This window comes from Lagenorhynchus albirostris, chromosome 10, assembly GCF_949774975.1.
Source record: "Lagenorhynchus albirostris chromosome 10, mLagAlb1.1, whole genome shotgun sequence".
Taxonomy (NCBI): Eukaryota; Metazoa; Chordata; class Mammalia; order Artiodactyla; family Delphinidae; genus Lagenorhynchus; species Lagenorhynchus albirostris.
Window position 1 is genome coordinate 102512172 of NC_083104.1, and position 18031 is coordinate 102530202.

General features: G+C 49.2%; 2 long non-coding RNA genes across 2 annotated transcripts in view; one reads left to right on the top strand and one right to left on the bottom strand.

Annotated features, from left to right (window-relative positions):
- LOC132527764 (uncharacterized) overlaps window positions 1-18031 on the bottom strand; it is a 67387-nt gene that overhangs the window by 31961 nt on the left and 17395 nt on the right. The gene's annotated exons all lie outside the window — the stretch shown is intronic.
- Window positions 14988-16488, top strand: LOC132528264 (uncharacterized). Its single transcript, XR_009543150.1, has 2 exons — window positions 14988-15203; window positions 16143-16488. It is a non-coding gene; the product is annotated as an uncharacterized LOC132528264 (long non-coding RNA).

The window sequence follows — 18031 nt, forward strand, 5'->3', positions numbered from 1 at the left end:
TAGAGCCACACCTCCCAGGTCCTGTTGTTGACAAGGCCACACGAGGATCATGAAGGAGGGAAAGAGAAGTGTCCTGGCTTCAAGGAAAAACCCAGAGGTGTCCCTGGATCCACACTCAACCTTCCCCCATGGGCTGGGCACAGGGTCGAGTGTTTTGTCTCTGACGGGGTCAGTGTCAGGCAACGCTGCATCTCCTGATTCTAAAACACCACACGTATGTCCTACTGCAATTATGGTGGCAAGAAGAATACTCCATCGGGGGGTACTTATTGTGAAAATGAGTGGGAATTCACGAATATTCCTTGGAGTACCGCCTTTTACACCATTTACACCGCCTTTTACCCCATTTTAGTTGTAACTTGCGTACTACACAACACTACTTGACAACTGGAATGATGTTGATTTATTTCCAGTGTGTAAGAGAAATTCTCTTGCAAGGTCATGCTTTTCTAAATGGCTCCAAGTTGAGCCATTTACTTGAAAACAGACTCATTCCCACCTGTGCTTCTCGGAGGCGTTTTCTCCTACCTCCCTGACCCTTCGTGCTTTTCTTAAGGCGTGCGTGCCGACACGTATGCAGAGAAGCTTAGCTTGGCGCCGTCCATTTCACTCAAGATGCTGCACAGTCATGACACAAAGTTCACCATTTAAAAGAGTACAAGTCAGGGGGTTTGAGTATATTCACAGAGCTGTGCAAGCATCGCCACTGTGTGATTCCAGAACGTTTTCATCACCCACAGCCACGTGCCGCCCCTCCGGTCCCCTCTCCCTCCAGCCCCTGGCAGCCACGAATCTGTCCCTACAAACTTGTCTTTTCTGGACATTTCATATACACGGAATCACACAACATGCGGTCTTGTGTGTCTGGCTTTTTAAATTCAGCATGTTTTCAAGGGTCATCCCTGTTGTCGCAGGTGTCAGTACTTCATGACATTGTACGGATGAATAATATTCCACTGTGTGCATATGCCGTCTTCTGTGTATCCATCCATCAATGGATAGACATTCAGGTTGCTTCCACTTTTTAGCTAGTAAGAATAATACTGCTATGAGCATTCATGTACACTTTTTTTGTGTATGTGTGTGTTCATTTCTCCTGGGTCTATAACCAGGAGTGGAACTGCTGGGTCACGTGGTATAAAGTTATAGTCCTCGTGACTCCACCTAGGGATGTAGATGCCTTCAAGTTTGCCCAGGAGGCCAAGGTGGAATAGAGATCTGGTGAGCCTCAGGGTTTTCGTACTTGTGCATCTGTACAGAGTCTTAGAAACAGAGGGAACTGTAGAGGTGGCACATGACTCCATCAGCTCATAAATTAGGAAACTAAGACTCCAAGTAAGCAATGTCCTCAGGTCACTCTGTCCAGTTGAGGCTGACGTTCAGCTCCTAGCAACAGTGGCTTAGAGTTATTTTTTTCCTCTAACTTAAAACAGTCTAGAGACACCCAGTCCAGGCCCTTAGCTCTACCATATCTTCTCTATGCTCCACCCATTGCTGCCATTGGCTTTCAACCTCGAGGTCTCCTTGGGCTGCAGGATGACTGCTGCAGCTCTGGTCATGGTGTCTGGGTTCTTGGCAAGAAGGGGGAAGGAGGGGGGTAAAGAGGCGCCTTCTGGCTGAGGAAGCCACTTTAAAGACTTGTGCCAGGAGCCCCCTCCATGGCCTCTGCCTGCATTTCACTGGCCACGGTTTTTTTTTTGCCGTGGGTGCAGAGAGAAGTAGGCTTTTAGACGCACACACATTATCCCCCTGCCCCCGCCACCGACTCAGAGGTCCTTTTAGGAAGGAAGAAGTGGAGAATGGACACTGGATGGGTAACCAGAAGTTTCTCCCATAATCAGAGGCGGGGCTAAGGAGTGACATTAACCCCGATCTCTTAGCTCCTGCTGCAGGGCTCTCTGCAGACATGAGTTTGCAAAGTGTTTCATGCCACGAGTTCCCATTTTCTAAAACAGGGAGCTGAAGACTGAAGCGAAGAAGATTCTTGATTCAAATTCCTGGATCGAAATGTTTACTCCTCTCACGTCAGGACCTTCCTAACCTTTAGTGAGCTGATGCCAGCACGTGCCCATGGCTTCCAGGGAGATTCCTTTCAATGATCTGTAGTGCAGTGGCCACGTCAGCTTGCACCCATTGTGAACGTTTGTTTGACCAAAGCAGTGGGATGTTTTTTCATGAACGTGTTCAGTGTGACCTGCACACCTGGTCACTGAGGAGAATGAACCAAGGCGACTTGGGTGAATTGGGTGGGAGGAGAGGGTACAGGGCATACACGGGGCGTGAGCGGCTGGGGGCCACCTGGGTCACGGGGACAGCCTGCCCAGGAGGACGCTGGTACATGCCAGGGAACAATGCAAGTCAGTGTGCTGGAGGGCCAGCCGGGGCAGGGAATCTGTGGGACAGCCACTTCCAGACGCAGCGGAGACCCCGGGGGGACAGCTGAGAGGGACGCGCCTTCGGAGGCTAAGACGGGAAGATTCCAGCCTTGAGAAGGTCAGATCCTTCCAAGATAGTGCTCTGAAGAGCAAACTATACTGCGATGAGCCCGAATCAGGACAACAACTGTTCAGCTTCTACTTTCTTTCAGATCTCTGGGCGGACAGGCATGATTTAGGGTCTCGTTTACAGGAAACGGGCAGGGAGTCAACATTTACCAAGTGCCGACTGCGTGCCAGGAATGTTACTGTGGAGACCACAGTGTAGAGGGGACACAGCTCTCAGTCACGTCATTTACTAACTCCGGGATCTTAATGAGTCACTTCACCTCTGTAAATTCCTTTATAAAACAGAGTCCTTACCCTACTTGTACAGAGGGTTAAAGGGCATTAGCTACGTGTAGTGATAAGAAAGTGATGACATATGCAGGATTTATTGAACATGTAGGTTACATATTTGTCTCATTTCATCCTCTCAGAGATGCTGTACAGTTTAGGTGCTTTTCATTGTGTCCAAAGTCAATTCAAAATTTACTTACAAAAGGGGTAAGGTTGGGAGACTGTTGGCTCACATAATTAGAAGTCCAGCGCAGACCTTTCTGGCTGTCTCGTGGCTGCATCTAGAGCCTCTAAATAAGTTCGCAGAGCGTTGTCCTTCTCTGCTGCTCTCCTGGCGCCGCAGTTTTCCGTTGGGTTTCATGCTGAGGCAGGGTCTCCCCACCTAGTGGCTACTTTAGGTTCATTCCACCCTATTCCTAGAGACTCAGAGAAAAGAAGAACCCAGACTGGCCAGACAGATGTTGTGTGCCCATCCCTGGATCGGTCATGTGGTCAGAGAAAAGCAATGCTGGTTGACTAGCCTGGACTACCTGTCGTCCTGTGAGGTGGGCGAGTATGGGCCACGTGCCTGGCAGTCTCATCCTTCCTTAGGGAACTGACCATTCCTGATAGAACTCGGGTTAAGTGACTTGCCCCCAAACCATTCAGCTCTAAGTGGAGGACCTGTGTATAAATCCCAGGGTTTTTCTGACTCCAAAGTGCGTGATGTTGTATATAGTTTTAAGAGATTAAAAACTAAGAAAAACAGATTTATCCGCAATATTTACCAATTCAGGTCACTTCATCTTTGTGGGTGGATCACATCTCCTTCTGCCTGAAAAACTTCCTTTACGTTCCTTCTAGTGCAGACCTGCTGGCCATGAATCTCTCGGCTTTTGTTTCGCTCAAAAAGGTATTTTGCCTCACTTTTCAAAGATATTTTCACTGGATATAGAATTCTAGGTGGACAACTTGTTTTCTATCAGCACTTTAAAGACATAATTCTATGGTCTCCTAACTTGTGCTGTATGAGACATCACCAATAATTATCAACCTTGTTTCCCTGTATGTAATGTTTTATTTTTCTGTCTAGTTGCTTTTAAGACGATTTCAAGATAATCACTATTTTCCAGCAGTTTTAAGGTGATGTGCCTTGGGGTGCTCTCCTCTTTTTTATTCTACTTGGGGTTTCTTGAGCTTCCTGAATCTGTGAGCTTATAGTTTCATTGAATTCATAAAATTTTCGACCATAATTTCTTCAAATATTTTTCCAACCCCCTACTTTATTCTGAGATTCCAACTGCATGCATTTTAGACTTCTTTTTAAAATAAATTTATTTATTTTATTTTTGGCTGTGTTGGGTCTTCATTGCTGCACGCGGGCTTTCTCTAATTGCGGCAAGTGGGGGCTACTCTTTGTTGCATTGTGTGGGCTTCTCATTGCGGTGGCTTCTCTTGTTGTGGAGCACGGGCTCTAGGCGCGCGGGCTCCAGTAGTTGTGGTGTGTGGGCTCAGTAGTTGTGGCTCGTGGGCTCTAGAGCGCGCGCTCAGTAGTTGTGGCACACGGGCTTAGTTGCTCCGCGGCATCTTCCCGGACCAGAGCTCAAACCCATGTCCCCTGCATTGGCAGGTGGATTCTTAACCACTGTGCCACCAGGGAAGCCCCATTTTAGACTTCTTGACAGTTTCACACTTTACTGATAATCTGCTCATTTTTTGTTCAGTCTTTTCTCTGTGCTTCAAGTTTTGACTGCTGTACCTTCGATTCACTGTTCTCTGCTGTTGACCTCATACAAGTATTTTTCATCTCATACATATATTTAATTTCTAGGAGTTCTATTGGTGTCTTCTGAACATTTTCCATTTCTCTCCTCTTCGTGTTCATGTTTTCCTCTACTTTCTTGAGTGTATGGAGCATATGACACACTAACTGCTTTATGGTCCTTGTCTGTCACTTCATTGTCTTTGTCATTTCCAGCTGTATTGCTATAATTGTTCCTTCTCGGGGTTGCGGGCCGTATCTTCCCCTTCTTTGTATCTTCTGATTGGACGCCAGACGCTGAGACCGCCACGGTGTCACTGCGGCTCCTGTTCTGGTCCTTTAAATGTCCTAGCACACAGTTACGTTCTTGGAATCAAATGGGTCCTTTGGAAACATGCTTCTAAGCTTTACGAGGGTAAATCCAAAGTAGCCTTTGACCCAGGGATTACTTAACCCCACTATTACAGCAATGCCCACGCATGACGAGGTGTTTCCAGTCTAGCTAATAGGAACACAAATCACTCCCAGCCCTGCATGAGCTCTAGGAACCGTTTTGTCTACTGCTTTCCGGCAGTTTTTCCCCCGTTCTTGAGCAGTAGTTTCCGACCTTACACGGGCACGTTTGTTCTCAGCCAGAGACACGAGAGGCCCTCTCTGCAGACCCCCAGAGCTCTCTCTGTGACGCTCCTTCCTCTTGTGTTTTCTGCCTTGTGCCCCTGCCTGACTTGGGCCCTCTGAATTCTGATGTCTCGGTCCTCAGCTCACGGAGACCACCGAACCCTGTTTGGCTTCCACTTGCCCCCGTCCCCACTGCAGCCTGAAAGCTGCCTCCAAACCGTCAGCTGGGGCAATCCCACGCTAACTTCATCTCCCTTTCCTCAGCGGCCACTGATTGCCTGGTGTCCAACATCTTGAGAACCATTGTTTCATATATTTTGCCCAGGTTTTTAGTTGTTCCAGTCAGGAGGGTAATCCAATTCCTGTTGCCCCATCTTGGCTGAAAGTAGAATTCCTCGGTTCATCTCCTTTTGATTAAAATGGTGGGGTTATTTTCCCCTTCCAACTACTAATTCTCTTACGGCAGTATCTGTCCTGTGTATTTGCTCTTGTATTCCTTTGAGTTTGGACTTCATTTATGATTTTTCTTTCTTTTTACTTTTTTTCTCACTTCTTTCACCTATTTAGAAATTTTTTCCCCAAGAATCTCATTTCAGAGTTTTTGTAACTTTAATGCATTTTTCTTTCATGTCTGTTATCCTTTGCTTGATTTTTTTCTTTTTTAGATAATTTGAAATTTTAGGTTACAGTTTTCATCCATTTGAATCTGTTGTGTTTTTGGCATACTTATCTGTAGAGACATTATTCTGCTTATAATTCTCCTTGCTTTTATTAATAATTTTGTATGAGATTTGAGCACGATTTTTTTCTGTTGCCCTTTTTAAAGCGAAATGGGTTTTCCTGTAGTTTTAGGCGTAAAAGAAAGGCCAGGATAGTTTTAAGAGCTGCATGGCTCTATTCCTCCCCCTTGTGTTGTTTTCAGAAAGCGAATTTTTTTTTTTAACCAGCTTACTTTCTGAGATCTGCTCCAATCAGTCTCCCTCCCTCATTTTTACCAGGACCTTTTCTTTCCTTTGATGCTGTTAATCCCATCTTCCATATTATGGACTCTGCTTCTAGCAGCTTTTCTTACTATAAGGCTAGTTCTGAAAGGGAAATTTGATTTTTTAGTTTGATTAGGGTCAGTTTCTTGGCCTGTTTTTGATGGGGGCGGTGATAGAAGATGGTTGAGGGAGACTCAAAGCTGTGACCCCGCCACCGTCTTCCAAGGACCCTGGGATCCAGTCATTTCTGAAGTCTCGCTTCTATTTCATCATCCACTTACTTTGACAAATAACCTTTGGGCACCTGCCCCGAGCGTGACACTGTGCTAAGGATACAGATAGGAATAAACACACTCCAGCCTTCAAGGAGTTTCCAAGCCGCTGGGGAGACAAATAGAAGCACAATTAAGTGCAACCAGGGGTAGCTGCTGTAAAGATGCCATGGAAACACGGAGAAGGCGTCAACGCACCCTCATTGATTTGAAATCAGGCCAATTTCCATAGAAAAGCAACATTTACATCCCCCCAAACTGGAAGGTCTAATGTGACTCACATATTAATGAGAATCAGGGCTCTTGTAGGAGACAACGGGCTGGTTTAAACGATAGCTCTTGAAACAGCCAAGCTGTTATTATAGAAAACGTGGCTGTATAATTAGTGCCGTTTCCTGCACAGAGCTGCGTGCTTCTCACCATCACCAGGAGCCTGGCCTCCCTCGGCTTTGTTTTCCTCTTCCCCCAGCAATCCTGACAGGTGTCTGGGAAGAAGCAGGGTGGCTGTGCTTGCTGTCGATGCTATCTCCTGCTCTTGGTGGCAGACACCCCAGACTGTAGCTTTCTGTCCTTCGGCGGAAAGGAGTCCTGCACTGAGTCCACCTGCCTTCCTGACCCGTGCCGAGCCTCCCGGCCCAGCCCCTCCCATCAGCCCCGGAGGCCCACAGGCTGGCCCCTTGGCTGGCATTTCACACAATCGTGCCCCTTTGTTTGGATATTTCTCAGAAAACGTCAGCGGGTGGATGTGAGTGCTGGCGTAGGAGAGGGCAGGCTGCCATCGCCCAGCTTCCGCCCACAGCAGTCTTTGTGGGCAGATCGTCATTGCACGGCACCGATGTGCGCGTCTTGCGAGTGAAATGTTTTGGTTGTTTTTGGGTTTTTTAGTGTTGAATCTGGTATTCAGTTGTGCAAAGGTTAAGTGAGAGATTTTGAGGAGACGTAGATGTGGTTATGCTTGGGAGCCAGCACCATCTCTATGTGCAACGTCTTCCTAGAGGTCCAGGAGCTCAGAAGCAACCCCTGAGGCCAGGAGGCGGGAGAGGGATGGTGTAAGCAAGGCCTTCCCCGTGTCAGCCTCAGCGACAGCATCCAGGAGGGGAGCCCGCTGAGGGTAAGCACCGCCCAAAGCTTTCTACCAAAAGTGGGGGCGGGGAGAGGACAGGAGTGTGGGAGAGACGGGGTCGGCGGCCCCACCCCCCCGGCTGCCCCTCCACCAGCTGCCTTGGCTCACGGCCAGGCCTTGAGGAGGTCACTGCAGGGCCAGCGCTGCTCCTGGCTTCTAGGGGTTCAGCGACACCCCGACTCGTCATACAGGGGAGGAGTTCCCTTTGCCAGATAAAGTCTGTAAGATGAGGTTAGAAAGTTTCTGGAGGAAATGAGAAATTCTAGGGCTTGGAAGCAGAGGACTTCCAACCTCCGAGAGGCTCGTCCTAACTCAACCGTCTCCCACATGGGCTCCCTCCCACCTCCCCTTCCTGGCTTTGACTGTGCCTGAGATGGTCGCCAACCAGACACGCGTGGTCATCCGGGCCGCCGTGGACCAGGGACGGGTCTCCTCTCTCTCTCACCCCCGCCCCGGCGGTTCTGTTCTGTCCCCTCAGTTACCCCCAGACCACTGAGGTGAAGCCACCTCCCCGTGGGGGCTTCTTGGACAAAGCCTTCAGGGGCGTCTCTCCTGCAGGCCTCAGGACCTGGCCTGGCACCCCTCCCCCACCCCTGCCCACATCTCCTGTCCTGTCCAGCCGTCCTCGCTCACAGCTCATTGTCTGTGATAGCTGTGTCCTTCAGTGAGGTCCACGTGTCCCAGGGACACGGGCCAGACTGATCACACTGCAGACTGTGGGACTCAGGGGGGCCCCTCGGTTCCTGGGAACATGTCTGCCCAGAGTGGCATGGATGACCAGCTTCTTTTCATGTCCTCGCTTTCTTCACCCACTTTTAGACCGTTCACTGTGTCTCTGGCTCCTCTGAGCCTTTAGCGTGTACGCCCAGCAGGAAGTGACCAGAAATCTTGTGCTGTCAGAGCGCCAGGCAGCTCTGCCACCAGGGCCCGGGTGCAAGCACGTGTCATTCCACTTACAAGCTGCGGGAACTGGGCAGGTACTTAATGCCTCCGGGCTTTCGTTTCTGCGCCTACGAAATAGGAACGGTTGCTATGCCTGCCCCGGGGGTCACATACAGACGCGGGCCCTGGAACAGCGCCCGGTACGCGGCAGCACCTGATATTACCATCCGTGGTCATTGCTGCTGTTGGTAACATTCGAGGTGGTGGTGAGAACTGTCACCTCCTGAACATGGTGCCCTTCTGGAAGCCCTGGCCTTCTCTCAGGAGGCACGGCTGGTACCCAGGTCAGCGAGCAGGAGGTGGTGACACCGCACACTGGGCGAGGAGGGGAGTGTGGAAACACTCTGGACGCTCCCCAGGTGTGACGCTGAACCATACGAAATCGCTGGGGCCCGGGGAGAAAACCCCAGATTTCTGTTAATGTGACCCCACGTGTGTCCTGAGCAGTGGGGTCTCCCAGGCTCTCCTGACGGCTCATCACAGGGGCAAGAGTGTCTGCGTCCCCAGGGGCTCCTCAAACTTTAACCTGCCAGCTCTTCCCCGGGGATCTCGTTAAAATGCAGATTCTGACTCAGTCCGTCTGGGGTGGGGCCCGAAATCCTACACTTCTAACCTGCGCCCAGGGACGCACTGCTGCCCCACCAGCCAGGGAGGGGCAGGGCCCCTGGATGATGTCGGTGGGTGTTGAGTTCTACCTGCAGAGATCCCAGAATAAATGTTTTCCTTGCAGCATTAGCATATTAAAAACAAGATAAGACAAGGGGGTAGCAGAGTCTCTAGCAGCGTGTCACACTTCCACACCACCTGCTTGAAGGGGTCACAGTCTACCCATTTTGCTGCCAGCCCACGAAGCCTATGCAAAAGGACGCTTTTCTTCCCTTTCCTCACTGACCACTCACTGCAGACATTTACTGAGCGTCTCCACGTGAGAGAGGCTGGGCTACCGAGCGTGGGAAAATGTCTCAGTCATTCGGCATCCACACCTTTTTGCTGAACTGCATTTTGGTATAAGCGCTCTGCCACCTGGCAGGGACTCCTGCCTGTGGAGATGCCTGTGGATGTGACCTGCTTCCAGGCCCTTCGCCCTGGTTGCCCTGCCCAGGCTAGAGACTGCTGAGGACTGGAAATGCTCCAGGGGCCTGTGCGTCATCCAGGGAGGTGACCTTTCACAGCCCAGCTGTTGGGACAGCATCCATAAACCTGTCCTGACCGACACCAAGCAGGCAGAGGTGGGGACAGGACCGACAGCCCGTCACATGTACAGAAAGAGAGCTGGCCAGGGCCTTAGCTCTGCTTCCCCCTGGAAACCCCTCAGATTTGGATATAATGAGATGAAAAGGGAATTCAGATGCTCCGCAGCTTCTAAAACTAGTTCTGTCTTGCTTCACCGAATGTTTGGAGCAGCTAATCCTCACTGATTTTGGCAGCTTTGTAGCCATTTCACTTTTATGCCCCTGAATTGCTAAAAATCACTTCTTTCTTTTTATGAGAAAAGGGTTTTGGAAAATATCTTATTTGCTTGCTCTTCTCTTGAAACCCTCCATTCACAACCTCCACACCCATTCAAAAACCACACACATGGAAACACAAAAGACCCCAAAGAGCCAAAACAATCTTGAGAAAGAATGAAGCTGGAAGAATCATGCTCCCTGACTTCAGACTATACTACAAAGCTACAGTAATCAAAACAGTATGGCACTGGCACAAAAACAGACACATAGATCAATGGAACAGGATAGAGAGCCCAGAAGTAAACCCACACACTTATGGTCAAGTAATCTACAAAAAAGGAGGCAAGCGTATATAATGGAGAAAAGACGGCCTCTTCCATAAGTGGTGCTGGGAAAACTGGACAGCTATATGTAAAAGAATGAAATTAGAACACTCTCTAACACCACAGACAAAAATAAACTCAAGATGGATTAAAGACCTAAATATAAGATCAGAAATCATAAAACTCCTAGTAGAAAACATAGGCAGAACACTCTGATATAAATAACAGCAATATTTTTTTGGATCTGTCTTCTAAAGGGAAGAAAATAAATGCAAAAATAAACAAATGGGACCTAATTAAACTTAAAAGCTTGTGCACATGAAAGGAAACCACAGACAAAATGAAAAGCCAACCTACTGAATGGGAGAAAACATTTGCAAACGATATGACTAATAAAGGGTTAATATCCAACATATATAAACAGCTCATACAACTTAACATGAAAAAAATCAAACAACTCGATTAAAAAATGGGCAGAAGACTTGAACAGACATTTTTCCAAAAAGGATATTCAGATGGCCAACAGACCATGAAAAGATGCTCAATATCATTAATCATCAGGGAAATGCAAATTAAAACCACAATGAGATATCACCTCCCACTGATGATGTCTCATGATGCCAGAATGGCTATCATCAAAAAGAACACAAATAACAAATGTTGGCAAGGATGTGAGGAAAAGGGAACGCTTGTACGTCGGTGGTGGGAATGTAAATTGGTGCAGTCACTGTAGAAACAGTATGAGGTTTCACAAAAAACTAAAAATAGAACAACCATTGGACTGAGCAATTCCACTCCTGGGTATAGATCTGAAAAACAAAAACTCTAATTTGAAAAGATACATGCACCCCAATGTTCACAGCAGCATTATCTACAATTGCCAAGAAATGGAAGCAACCTTAGTATCCATCAACAGATGAATGGATAAGGAAGATGTGGGGTGTGTGCACACGTGTGTGCATGCGCACACACGCGCACACACACAAACACACACACACACACACGGAATACTACTCAGCCACGAAAAAGAATGAAACTTGGCCATTTGCATTACCCTCTGCCTAAACCATCAAGAAACATAAACAAATAAGTGTGGCTGTGGCCAGTAAACCTTAACTTATAGCACCTTTTTTGTAATAAACTTTTTGTAAATGACTGCTGACTTCTGCTCTATTACATTAAAATCTATTGGTCTATCTTGCACTTGGAATGGATGATTTTGACCATGCAGATGCCCTGAAAGGGTTTTAGGGACCCCCAGGGGGTCACTAGATCACACTTTGAGAACTATTGCTCTAATATTCTTGTTACACGAGGTAATAAGTTTCTTAAGATGAAAGCTACCTTCAGTTGGACCTTCTGTTTCTTGCAGCCAAAAGCAACTTTGCTGATAAACTACTAGGTAGTTTCTCAAGCCAGAAATCGGAAAACCAGCTTCTATCTTGGATCCTGGGAAATGGCAAAGCCCACCACATTTCCTCCTACCAGTTTGCTGTGCCGGCAGGAGAGGAGAAATTGCAGATGCATGTCCAGACTTGGGAGGTCCCAAGAGCCCCCAGGAGCCTTGCAGGGCCCCGGAACATTGCAAGAGAGCTTCAGAAAGCTTCCGTGTTTTAACTGGGAGGAGCATATGTAGCTGGGAGAGAGCCAGGAGAACCAAAGAGACATTGTTTAGACAACAGGTGTATTAGTCAGGGTTCTTCAGAGAAGAACCAACAGAATAAGGAATTGCGGGCCAGGGAAGTCCCACCACCCGCCATCTGCAAGCGGGAGGTGCAGGAGAGCTGGTGGTGTGGATCCAGTCTGAGTCCAAAGGCCTGAGAATCCCGAGAGTCGATGGTATAGGCCCCAGGCTGAGGGCAGAAGAAGACTGATGTCCTAGCTCAACAGTCGGGCAGAGAGAGCAAATTCTCCTTCCTCCATCTTTTTGTTCTATTCAGACCTCCGAAGGATTGGGTGACGCCCATCACATTGGGAAAAGCAGTTTGCTTCACTCACTTTGCTGATTAAAATGCTGATCTCGCCCAGAATCACCATCCCAGACACACCCAGAATCACATGTAACCAACTACCTGGGCACCCTATGGTCCAGTCACGTTGACACATACAATTAACTGTCACAACGGGACCAGGAGGGTAAGTCAGCACGAACTCTCTCCTGGAGGACGACGGGATGTGGGTACGCGAAAGGTGTGAGCGTGGGTAGATGCCAGTGAAAGGGGAGAGCAAGACCCCCTCTCTGGGATGCTCTAGCATCACATATTCCGGCCCTAATGTGGAACCAGCCTCAGGGAGGAGAGGGGAGGATGAAACCCCCAGTTGACAGAGGGTCTTCTGAATTGACAAAGATTAACCTACGTCGACTAAGTTGAGGTTGTCTTTTCCGCCAAACAGAGTCGGGGGCTCTTGAGATAGAAACTAAGGTTGATTTTAGAAAATTTAGGAAACTTTAAAACATTTTAATAAACATACATTTTTAGTTTATGTGCTAAAAATTCATCTTCTCTAACAGTGGACATCATCAAATTCAAAAATTTTGCCAACCTGAAGAAAAATGATCTCACTCTCATTTTATTTATATTTCCTAATTATCAGCGAGGATAAGTACCATTCGTATGTCACTGGAGGCATTATTTTTGAATCCACTACGGTGCTTTTGAACCCTGTGCAATTAATGTTCACGAAATAGGACGCTCTAGGATCTGAAGAGAACCCACGGGCACAGAAACGGGCGCTGCTACTTCTACCTTTAAACTGAGTAGATCTACAGTTTGTCCGACATTAAGTAGACTGCTTACGGGACGAACTCTTCTAGTTCAAGCTGACCTCTGTCTTTGTGTGCCCTGCTCACCGTGGATACTGAACTTTGTTCCAACACGCACCCCTCCTTGCCCACCTTCCTGCTCCCTCCGTCAGCACCTGCTGGGGCCAAGGCCACGGCCCCAGGCTGTGTTCAGGCTCTGCTACTTCCAAAGCCTCCCTTCTCTTTCCCAACATTCTAATGAGAGCAACACGCACTTCTCTGAATCTAGATTCCACATGCTGAGGCAAGTCATTCTCCATGCTGTGCTATTTCTTCTCTATATTAAACAGCCTCCATTTGCTTGCCTGCGGGGGTCATACTCATTTATAAGTTACTTTTATTAAAAACAAGATGCTACACGGGATAAAGGCGGCTGCCTCAAGTCTCACCACTGTAACGCAAGAGTTTCTTTCTTTTTTTTTAATTTTAGTGTCTAATCCTTCCTCAACAACAGACTTTTACATGTTGATAATGCTGTATCATTACCTAAGTATTTCCCTTGTAAGCACTGGACATCCATCTGCTATGTTTAGTCTACAAACATCATAAATCATAAGAACAATGGTATTACAAATCTGCATAATCCGTGGCTGTTTGTAAAATTCAAATATCATCACATCTCTTTATTTTCCTTTTTTCATTATTTTTCATTTACTTATTTATTCATGTGTTTATTCAACAAATTATTTATGGTGCTGGGCAATGGGGGTTCACCTATAAATAAGACAGACACTGTCCCTGCCCTTAAGAACCTCACAGTCTGGGAGGGGAGACACTGTCCCTGCCCTTGAGAACCTCACAGTCTGGGAGGGGAGACAGACGCCATCGTGTGATTTCCATGCATTTACCCACTTGAGCCAGGCATTCATGTTGTATTTGCACGAGCATCAAAACAGAGAGTACCTGTTTTTTAAATGATTTGCTGTTCGCATACAAGTGGCCCGGAGAGTGGCTGTCCTGTGTGTGTTTTAGCTGATGGAGTCATTTCCTCAAGGCTATAATGAAAGCAGAACCGCGAAAGGTACCTGAAGACTCGCCATCCACTCCTGGGGTTTAATCTCCAGATACCACTCCCGCCCTCTTACTGCGGCAGGACCGCCAGTCAGATAAAAACGCTCTTTTCAATGAGAAAAACAATTAAGCACTGAATACGTGAGAACAAGAAAAAGCGAGATAAGAATAGGACACACCAGCCAGCTTTGTGAGACGTATTTCTAACGGGTGGATGTGAACGCAGCTTTCTCACCAGAGTCCATCCTTTCTGGACTCTTCCACGTTAATAAAGAGGAAGTCGGCGAGACAGTTAAGAAACTACCACTTATTCTAGTTTAACTCTAGGCCCGTTATGAGGAAAACTGTTTCACGTCTCAGGCCTAGAACTAATCATTAACCCTTGAAAAAACTTATTTAAAAAATAAAACTTAAAGCCTACAAGCTGAAAGGAGGGCAGCCAGCCCTAACCCTAGGATGCCTTTCGCTAATTTCAACCGTTATTAATGTTCCGCCCACTTTGTGACACTGGCTTGTGCGTATATTTTTTGCTGAATTATTTGAACACAGATTACAGGCACCACAACTCCCCCTAAGGTGTCAGAGCACACCTCCTGAGGACAAAGACGCCCTCGCCCGCGACCGCCAGGTTGCTACCACGCCCGGGAAGCGCGCCACCTGCTCCCAGGCTCACCTAACGTGCAGCTGCACTGCCCAGGCGTCGTGTGCCGGCTGAACTGGCTGCTGGCCCTGCCGCCTGGGCACTGAGCCCTGTCTCCACCCTGTCCACTGCCTTCCAGAACCAAAAGCCCGACTTGGGGATGAGGCTGTCCGGAGACGTGCCAGGCACCTTCGCCCAGCAACTCAGACCCCTGATGCGGACGCCTCCCACGCCCGCGTCACCGAGGCCACGTCCCGACCCTGTGGGCCACCCATGGCTGAGCTGATGGGCCACGCTGACCCGGCCCGCGCTGCAGCTGTGCAGGCGTATTTCAAATGGCAAGTGAAGATGTTAATCGTGCATCACAGGACCGGACACAGACATTCCGACCGCCGCCTGCACAGAACGCTGCCGAGAAAAACGGCTCTCAGCGGCAACGCCCGGGAGCTCCCGTTTCACTAACACTTATGTCGGCAGAGAGGTGCTCGGAACAGCAAAGGCGCTTCAGCTTCCTAGAAAAGGGTAAGGAAATGCTCTGTATGGAGGAAGATCAAACCGTTGAAGGGGGAGGGAGACGCTGCCCCATTCTCCTGTCCCTCGCCTATCTCCCCCCTCCCCGAGCCTGTCCCAGTATCAGCGCAGGGGTTCAAATTCCTGAGGTCCCAGCGGCCACCTGCAGGGACCATCGCAGGGCAAGCACGATGACAAAGACTCCGCGCCAGGATGACGGCCCCGTGGCACAGACACTTGCTGGCCCTGGTCACTTGCAGGTCAGGGCAGGATGAGGGCCCTGCAGGGCCGCTGCCCGCTGCCCGAGGGGAAGAGGTCCTGGGGTCAAGGGCACAGGCTCTCTGTGGCCGGCAAAGGGAGCCTGCTGTGAAGACAGAAAGCCTGAGGGAAAGGAAAGGCAGGGAGTGAATGAAAATAGGAACAGGCTCACTGTTCTGACAGGCCAGACGCTCAATGAACGTGGTCCTTCAGTGAGAAGGAGTATCTTGTTGGACATTTAATCCCACCGGCAAGCTTTGGGCTTTCTGTTTTTGTCCACGGTAACGCCCCAACAAAGGGCTGCAGCCTTGCTGGTGCAGGAAAAGAGGGAAAGAGTGGACACTGGATGGACCACCCCCCTTCCTTTCACGCAGATGATCCTGCGGGCTGTGTGGTGGTTACCTAGGAAACAGCGTGGATGTGAAACTCCAGGAAATGCGTGGTCAGGCGGCAGGAGATGCAATTGATTTTTTTTTTTCTTTTTTTTTTTTTTTTTTGCGGGCATTGCGTGATGCCAGGCCATTTTCTTAACCCCTCTGCACTAGTTTCCTCATGTCCGAGGAGGAGATCAGATCTACCTTGTGTGTGTGCGAGTGTGCACGAGCACGTGTGTGTGTGTGTAAGGTGCCTCGGCCGGCTGGTGGACACGGGGAGCTCAGTGTGGATGCTTTCCTTTCTATAACCACTCACCAGGCACCACTGAATAACTGGGATGCAGATCTGGTAGAGAAACAGCTGAGGTGATACACGCGAAGAGCCGGCACTGTGAACTGGGCCTTGCCCTCTCCACCGCTGGGGACCTTCCGCCACCATACGAAGGAGCATCACTAACCTGATGGGTGACAGACTGCTGGCCCAGCTGACGTCACGCTGACAGCCAGACAAGACAGCGAGTCACTGGACCAGCGAGCCGCCAACCGCCAGCCCTAGTGAAGTTGCCCAGGACACGGGGCCCCAGAGGGACTGGCCCTGGACAAATCGCACTCAGCCACCCCTCAAACCTGGCTTAATAATAAGTGCTTTGTCTTAATCCATCAAACCTGAGGGCGGTTAGTTACAGAGCAAAAGATAGCAGAGGGGCTTCCCTGGTGGCGCAGTGGTTGAGAGGCCGCCTGCCGATGCAGGGGACACGCGTTCGTGCCCCGGTCTGGGAAGATCCCACATGCCGCGGAGCGGCTGGGCCCGTGAGCCATGGCCGCTGGGGCTGCGCGTCCGGAGCCTGTGCTCCGCAACGGGAGAGGCCACAACAGTGAGAGGCCAGCGTACCGCAAAAAAAAAAAAAAAAAAAGATATTAGAGATAATCACTATTACTAGGGCTTTCTTCCCGAGATGGCCATATTCCCCCAGAATCCCCTCACCAACATCCTGTTCCCTACACCTGGCTGCCAGCATGCTGAGAGCCAAGGAGAAGCCTGGGGGTTGAGAATTCAGTAGTAATACTCACCACGTCCCCTGAATAAATGAGGGCCAACTACAAAGTCTGGGCGGGGGGCACAGTGTCCACACAGAAGACTGCCCTCACTTCTGACAGATACAAGTTTGAGGGGTTCCCCAAACCACTCTCAGTTTCAATAATCTGCCAGAAGGACTCAGAGAACTCACTGAAAGCTGTTCTGCTCCTGCTTATGGTTTATCACAGGGAAAGCACGTGGGTTAAAATCAGCCGAGGGGGGAGAAACATGGGGGGTATGCCGGAGTGTCCGACAGAGGGCCAAGGGCCCAGTGGTCCTCTCCCCGTGCGGACACGGACACATTAAGCCCCTGCCGTCGATGTGAGACCACACACATGGAGCATCGCCCACGAGGTCGATGACCTGAACCTGTGAGCCCGCAGTTCCTACTGGGGCTTGACCACCTCCCGGCCTACCCAGCAGCCTCTTGCCCCAGCTCCTCCTGGACGCTGAGGCCTTTGGTCTCTAGTTCCTGGGAGGTCTCACCTGGTACCGTGTGGCCCAGAACCCCAACGGCAAGTCACTCCTTAGACACTCAGTGGCCAGAGCCCCCCAAGCACACAGCGCACTCATGTCAGGCAGGACATTCCAGGGGCCTGGAAGTCACCTCCCGGCAGCCGAGGGAAGAGACCAGACCTCTCCTGGGTGAGATTAATTCTCCACCACACAGGCCACCGCTGGCTTTTGGCCAAGGCTCTCTTACAGCAAAGCAGTCATCTTTGAGCATCTATACTTGATATAGTATTTATCAGACTGAGCAATAGGAAACAACCCATCGATTTATCCTACAAGGCCAGTACATATATTTCCATCTTTCTGTACTAAGTTGATTACTCTTTTCCCCTCGTGATAAACTTGTACAGAACTATGCAGCATAAAAATGAGCTGACAGTTGGGTCAACCCAGTTCTTCCCCAAGCCAGTCATTTTATTACGTCCTGAATAGGCTCTAACTCCATTTCTCACTATATTTGATCATCAACATCAGTATTATCATCAGACGTGTTTACATAAGGTGGTTGAGTCCCACCAACAAGGCCAGCGTCGCCCCCGTATCACAGTGTGGCAGCCTGACAAACGAAAGTCAAAAGGTTACACTTCATCAGAGTCCCACTGAGTCATCGACAATGG